The 7,734-nt window shown below is 39.1% G+C and overlaps 1 non-coding gene across 1 annotated transcript; it reads right to left on the reverse strand.

Moving 5' to 3' along the window:
* Positions 1-5,187: 5,187 nt before the first annotated feature.
* On the reverse strand, positions 5,188-5,295 carry LOC148577643 (small nucleolar RNA R71). The gene has a single exon (XR_015903903.1). It is a non-coding gene; the product is annotated as a small nucleolar RNA R71 (small nucleolar RNA).
* Between the last annotated feature and the right edge of the window lie 2,439 nt (positions 5,296-7,734).

A 7,734-nucleotide genomic window follows, 5' to 3' on the forward strand; every position in this document is an offset into this window, starting at 1 on the left:
TGTGAGATTTTTGATGTATTGGATATCGACTTCATGGGGCCATTCCCAAATTCTAATGGTTTTCTCTACATTCTACTAGCCGTTGATTATGTGTCCAAATGGGTGGAAGCGATACCCACCCGGATGGACGATGCTAATGTGGTCCTTTCCTTTGTGAAAAATAACATCATTTGTAGATTTGGGTCACCACGAGCAATCGTGAGCGACCAAGGGCTCAAATTTTTGCAATAAGAGAATGGAAGGGCTAATGAAGAAATACGGCATCATACATAAAGTGGCTACGGCCTACCACCCACAAACAAACGGCCAAGCCGAGGTTTCCAATCGGGAGATTAAACGTATATTGGAGAGGATTGTAAAGCCCAATAGAAAAAGATTGGAGTGCCAAGCTTACCGACGCACTATGGGCATACCGAACGGCATACAGGACACCGATTGGCATGAGCCCCTTTTCGGTTGGTGTATGGCAAAGCTTGCCACTTACCGGTGGAGGTAGAGCGTAGAGCATATTGGGCCGTCAAGGAGTGCAATCCATGGTTGGGTGGGGCCGGAGTTGAGAGAAAACTTCAATTAGTGGAATTAGAGTGTTTGCGGTTGGAAGCCTATGAGAACTCAAGACTTTACAAGGAGAAAATAAAAGCCGTGCACGACAAGAACATAAGAAGAAGAGAATTTAGAGCTGGCAATCTAGTCCTCCTTTACAATTCAAGATTGAGATTGTTGCCCGAAAAACTAGCATCAACATGGGAAGGACCATATCAAGTAGAGAAAGCGGAACCCTATGGGGTCTACCACTTGCGCCATCCCTCAAGTCCGGAAATCTTCAAGGTCAATGGGCACCGTCTCAAGTTGTATCATGGTGAGCAAATGAAGAGCAACAAGGAGATTGAGGTATTCCTCTTGGAAGACGCACCTCTTGGCAAAGAGCAATGAGCTAGTGAAAGTCCAACTTAAAGACATTAAACAAAAGTGCTAGGTGGGAGACACCCCACCATGGTGAGATCTATCTTTTTACCCCTTTTGTATATAGTTCTTGAACTCTTCATTGTTTTGTGATTGCTTAGCTTTAGCATTGTTTGGTTAGATTTGATTGTGGCTGCGTTGGTGATGAGCGGATAATTTGTACGCTTTTTGGCATTGTTTTTAGTATGTTTTTAGTAGGATCTAGTTACTTTTAGGGATGTTTTCATTAGTTTTTATGTTAAATTCACATTTCTGGACTTTACTATGAGTTTGTGTGTTTTTCTGTGATTTCAGGTATTTTCTGGCTGAAATTGAGAGACTTGAGCAAAAATCAGATTCAGAGGTTGAAGAAGGACTGCTGATGCTGTTGGATTCTGACCTCCCTTCACTCAAATTGGATTTTCTGGAGCTACAGAACTCAAAATGGCGCGCTTCCAATTGCGTTGGAAAGTAGACATCCAGGGCTTTCCAGAAATGTGACCGGGTTTAGAGGACGTAAAGGGCGTTGAACGCCAGTTCTACGCTGCTGTCTAGAGTTAAACGCCAGAAACAAGTCACAAACCAGAGTTGAACGCCAGAAATACGTTACAACCTGGCGTTCAACTCCAGAAAGAGCCTCTGCACGTGTAACATTCAAGCTCAGCCCAAGCACACACCAAGTGGGCTCCGGAAGTGGATTTATACATCAATTACTTACTTCTGTAAACCCTAGTAGCTAGTTTATTATAAATAGGACTTTTTACTATTGTATTAGATATCTTTGGAATCTTTGAACATCTTTTGATCTATTGATCACGTTTGGGGGCTAGCCATTCGGCCATGCCTGGACCTTCTTCACTTATGTATTTTCAACGGTAGAGTTTCTACACTCCATAGATTAAGGTGTGGAGCTCTGCTGTTCCTCAAAGATTAATGCAAAGTACTACTATTTTTCTATTCAATTCAACTTGTTCCGCTTCTAAGATATTCATTCGCACTTCAACCTGAATGTGATGAACGTGACAATCATCATCATTCCTTATGAACGCGTGCCTGAAAACCACTTCCGTTCTACCTTAGATTGAATGAGTATCTCTTAGATCTCTTAATCAGAATCTTCGTGGTGTAAGCTAGAATGATGGCGGCATTCAAGAGAATCTGGAAAGTCTAAACCTTGTCTGTGGTATTCCGAGTAGGATTCAATGATTGAATGACTGTGACGAGCTTCAAACTCGCGATTGCTGGGCGTAGTGACAGACGCAAAAGGAGGGTGAATCCTATTCCAGCATGATCGGGAACCTCAGATGATTAGCCGTGCCGTGACAGGGCATCTTGGACCATTTTCACAAGAGGAGGGGATGTAGCCACTGACAACGGTGATGCCCTTGCATAAAGCCAGCCATAGAAAGGAGTAAGACTGATTGGATGAAGACAGCAGGAAAGAGGAGGTTCAAAGGAACAATTGCATCTCCATACGCTTATCTGAAATTCTCACCAATGATTTACATAAGTATTTCTATCCTTCTTTTATTACTACATTTCGAAAACTACATAACTATTTTATATCCGCCTGACTGAGATTTACAAGGTGACCATAGCTTGCTTCATACCAACAATCTCCGTGGGATTCGACCCTTACTCACGTAAGGTATTACTTGGACGACCTAGTGCATTTGCTGGTTAGTTATGCGAAGTTGTGAAGATATGTTTAGACCATGGTTCTGTGCATCCGTTTTGGTGCCATCGCCAGGGAATCAATTTCGAACAATAATTCACAACCTGAGTAACAATTTCGCATACCAAGTTTTTGGCGCCGTTGCCGGGGATTGTTTGAGTTTTCGGCAAGCTTTTGGTCCGGTAACATCAGTGCCAAATTTTCGATCCGGCAACAACACCAAGTTTTTGGCGCCGTTGCCGGGGATTGTTCGAGTTTGGACAACTGACGGTTCATCCTGTTGCTCAGATTGGGTAACTTTCTTTTCGTTTTCTTTTCAAAAAGATCTTTCAAAAATTCCTCCTTTGTTTTTGAAAAAAAAAATATATTTTAAAATAAAAATGTTTTCAAAAATATATTTTTCTTCAGAATTTTTAAGAATGAATCCTAGTGTTTCATGAAGCATGTTGAAGCTTGGCTGGCTGTAAAGCCATGTCTAAATTCTTTTGGACTGAAGTTTTGGCTTAAAATTGAATGAATTACACTCATATTTTGACTAAAGCTTGGCTGGCTATTAAGCCATGCCTGACCCTTTGATTGGAGCTTTAGACTAACATGGCAAGATTCCTGGAATTCATATTAAAAATTTTGGAATCCTTATTTTTGTTTTTCAAATAATTTTCGAAAAAAAATACAAAAAAATTAGAAAATCATAAAAATCAAAAATATTTTGTGTGTTTCTTGTTTGAGTCTTGAGTCATGTTATAAGTTTGGTGTCAATTGCATGTTCATCTTGCATTTTTCGAAAAAATTCATGCATTCATAGTGTTCTTCATGATCTTCAAGTTGTTCTTGGTAAGTCTTCTTGTTTGATCTTTGCATTTGCATGTTTTGTGTCTTTTCTTGTTTTTCATATGCATTCTTGAATTCTTAATGTCTAAGCATTAAAGAATTCTAAGTTTGGTGTCTTGCATGTTTTCTTTGCATTAAAAATTTTTCAAAAATGTGTTCTTGATGTTCATCATGATCTTCATAGTGTTCTTGGTGTTCATCTTGACATTCATAGCATTCTTCCATGCATTTATTGTTTTGATCCATAACTTTCATGCATTGCATCATTTTTCTTATTTTTTCTCTCTCATCATAAAAATTCAAAAATCAAAAAAATATATCTTTTCCTTTTTCTCTCTTAAAATTTCGAAAATTAGATTTGACTTTTTCAAAAATTTTTAAAACCTAGTTGTTTTTATGAGTCAAATCAAATTTTCAATTTAAAAATCAAATCTTTTTCATTTTTCTTAGTTATTTTCGAAAATTACAAAAATATTTTTCAAAAACCTTTTTCTTATATCAAATTTTCGAAAATAACAATAACAATTAATGTTTTGATTCAAAAATTTCAAGTTTGTTACTTGCTTGTTAAGAAAGATTCAAACTTTAAGTTCTAGAATCATATCTTGTGATTTCTTGTGAATGAAGTCATTAATTGTGATTTTAAAAATAAAATCTTTTTCAAAACTAATTTCAATCATATGTTTTCAAAAATATCTTCTTATCTTACCTTTTTCAAAAATTTGATTTCAATATATCTTTTCCAACTTCCTAACTTCTTATCTTTTCAAATTTGTTTCAACTAACTAACTAACTTTTTGTTTGTTTCTTATGCTTTTCAAAACTACCTAACTAACTCTCTCTCTCTCTAATTTTCGAAAATATCTTCCCTCTTTTTCAAAAATTCTTTTTAATTAACTAATTAATTTAATTTTTTATTTTAATTTTCAAAAATTACTAACCTTTTTCAAAAACTATTTTCGAAAATTACTAACTCTTTTTCAAAAATTATTTTCGAAAATCCTCTCCCTCCCCCTCTCTCATCTTATTCTATTTATTTATTCATCTACTAACATCTCTTCCTCTCATCACTCACCAAATTCGAACCACCTCTTCTATCTGTGTTCGAATTTTTTCTTCTTTTCTTCTTCTACTAACAATAAGGAACCTCTTTACTGTGACATAGAGGATTCCTCTTCTTTTCTTGTTCTCTTCTCTTTCTTATGAGCAGGAATAAAGAAAAAGGCATTCTTGTTGAAGTTGATCCAGAACCTGAAAGGACTCTGAAGAGGAAACTAAGAGAAGCTAAATTACAACAATCCAGAGACAACCTTATTGAAAATTTCGAACAAGTAAAGGAGATGGCAGCCGAACCCAACAACAATAATGCAAGGAGGATGCTTGGTGACTTTATTGCACCTAATTCCAATTTACATGGAAGAAGCATCTCCATTCCTACCATGGGAGCAAACAACTTTGAGCTGAAACCTCAGCTAGTTTCTCTGATGCAGCAGAACTGCAAGTTTCATGGACTTCCATCGGAAGATTCTTTTCAGTTCTTAACTAAATTTTTGCAGACCTGTGATACTGTTAAGACTAATGGAGTAGATCCTGAAGTCTACAGGCTCATGCTTTTCCCTTTTGCTGTAAGAGACAGAGCTAGAATATGGTTGGACTCTCAACCCAAAGACAGCCTGAACTCTTGGGATAAGCTGGTCACGGCTTTCTTAGCCAAGTTCTTTCCTCCTCAAAAGCTGAGCAAGCTTAGAACTGATGTTCAAACCTTCAGACAAAAAGAAGGTGAATCCCTCTATGAAGCTTGGGAAAGATACAAACAGCTGACCAAAAAGTGTCCTTCTGACATGCTTTCAGAATGGACCATCCTGGATATAGTCTATGATGGTTTATCTGAGCTATCAAAGATGTCATTGTATACTTCTGCAGGTGGATCCATTCACCTAAAGAAAACGCCTGCAGAAGCTCAAGAACTCATTGACATGGTTGCTAATAACCAGTTCATGTACACTTCTGAGAGGAATCCTGTGAGTAATGGGACGCCTCAGAAGAAGGGAGTTCTTGAAGTTGATACTCTAAATGCCATATTGGCTCAGAACAAAATATTGACTCAGCAAGTCAATATGATTTCTCAGAGTCTGAATGGAATGCAAGCTGCATCCAACAGTACTCAAGAGGCTTCTTATGAAGAAGAAGCTTATGATCCTGAGAACCCTACAATAGCAGAGGTAAATTACATGGGTGAACCATATGGAAACACCTATAATCCATCATGGAGAAATCATCCAAATCTCTCATGGAAGGATCAAAGTCCTCAACAAGGCTTTAATAATGGTGGAAGAAACAGGTTTAACAATAATAAACCTTTTCTATCATCCACTCAGCAACAGACAGAGAACTCTGAACAAAATACCTCTAATTTAGCAAACTTAGTCTCTGATCTATCCAAGGCCACTGTAAGTTTCATGAATGAAACAAGGTCTTCCATTAGAAATTTGGAAGCACAAGTGGGCCAGCTGAGTAAAAGGATCACTGAAATCCCTCCTAGTACTCTCCCAAGCAATACAGAAGAGAATCCAAAAGGAGAGTGCAAGGCCATTGACATAAGCACCATGGCCGAACCTGTAAGGGAAGGAGAGGACGTGAATCCCAAGGAGGAAGACCTCCTGGGACGTCCAGTGATCAATAAGGAGCTTCCCTCTGAGGAACCAAAGGACTCTGAGGCTCATCTAGAGACCATAGAGATTCCATTGAACCTCCTTATGCCATTCATGAGCTCTGATGAGTATTCCTCTTCTGAAGAGAATGAGGATGTTACTGAAGAGCAAGCTACCAAGTTCCTTGGTGCAATCATGAAGCTAAATGCCAAATTATTTGGCATTGATACTTGGTGCACAAATAAACTAAGTGATATGGATCAACTGACATTGCCTCAGAAGAGACAGGATCCTGGAAAGTTCATAATACCTTGTACTATAGGCACCATGATCTTTAAGGCTCTGTGTGACCTTGGTTCAGGGATAAACCTCATGCCCCTCTCTGTAATAGAGAAACTGGGAATCTATGGGATACAAGCTGCTAAAATCTCATTAGAGATGGCAGACAATTCAAGAAAACAGGCTTATGGACAAGTAGAGGACGTGTTAGTAAAGGTTGAAGGCCTTTACATCCCTGCTGATTTTATAGTCTTGGATACTGGAAAGGAAGACGATGAATCCATCATCCTAGGAAGACCTTTCCTAGCCACAGCAAGAGCTGTGATTGATGTGGACAGAGGAGAATTGATCCTTCAATTAAATGAGGACAACCTTGTGTTTACAACTCAAGGATCTCTCTCTGCATCCATGGAGAGGAAGCATAAAAAGCTTCTCTCAAAGCAGAGTCAACCAAAGCCTCCACAGTCAAACTCTAGGTTTGGTGTTGGGAGGCCACAACCGAACTCTAAGTTTGGTGTCAAACCCCCATATCCAAACTCTAAGTTTGGTGTTGAGAGGTCTCAACAAAGCTCTGCACATCTGTGAGGCTCCATGAGAGCCCACTGTCAAGCTATTGACATTAAAGAAGCGCTTATTGGAAGGTAACCCAATGTTTAATTATCTAATTTTATTTTTGTTTTTCATGTTTTATTAGGTTCATGATCATGTGGAGTCACAAAATAAATATAAAAATTGAAAACGGAATCAAAAACAGCAGAAGAAAAATCACACCCTGGAGGAAGACCTTACTGGCGTTTAAACGCCAGTAAGAAGCATGTTTTGGGTGTCCAACGCCATAACAGAGCATGGTTCTGGTGCTGAACGCCAGAAATGGGCAGCATCTGGGCGTTTGAATGCCAGAAATGCACCCTGGAGGAGAGCTGGCGTTGAACGCCCAGAACAAGCATGGTTCTGGCGTTAAACGCCAGAAATAGGCTACAAATGGGCGTTCAACGCCCAGAACAAGCACCAACCTGGCGCTGAACGCCCAGAGTTGTGTGCAAGGGCATTTTACATGCCTAATTTGGTGCAAGGTTGTAAATCCTTGAACACCTCAGGATCTGTGGACCCCACAGGATCACCTCAGGATCTGTGGACCCCACAGGATCCCCACCTACCTCTACTCACTTCTTTTCACCCCTCTTTCACACAATCCCATAAACACTCTTCCCCAAAACCCTTCACCAATCACCTCAATCTCTCTTCCCCATCACTTCTTCACCACTCACATCCATCCACTCTTCCCCATAAACCTACCTCATAAACTCCACCTACCTTCAAAATTCAAAATCAATTTCCCACCCAAACCCACCCTAA

The sequence above is a fragment of the Arachis ipaensis genome, chromosome B1, assembly GCF_059453495.1.
Source record: "Arachis ipaensis isolate K30076 ecotype BB chromosome B1, ASM5945349v1, whole genome shotgun sequence".
Classification (NCBI taxonomy): domain Eukaryota; kingdom Viridiplantae; phylum Streptophyta; class Magnoliopsida; order Fabales; family Fabaceae; genus Arachis; species Arachis ipaensis.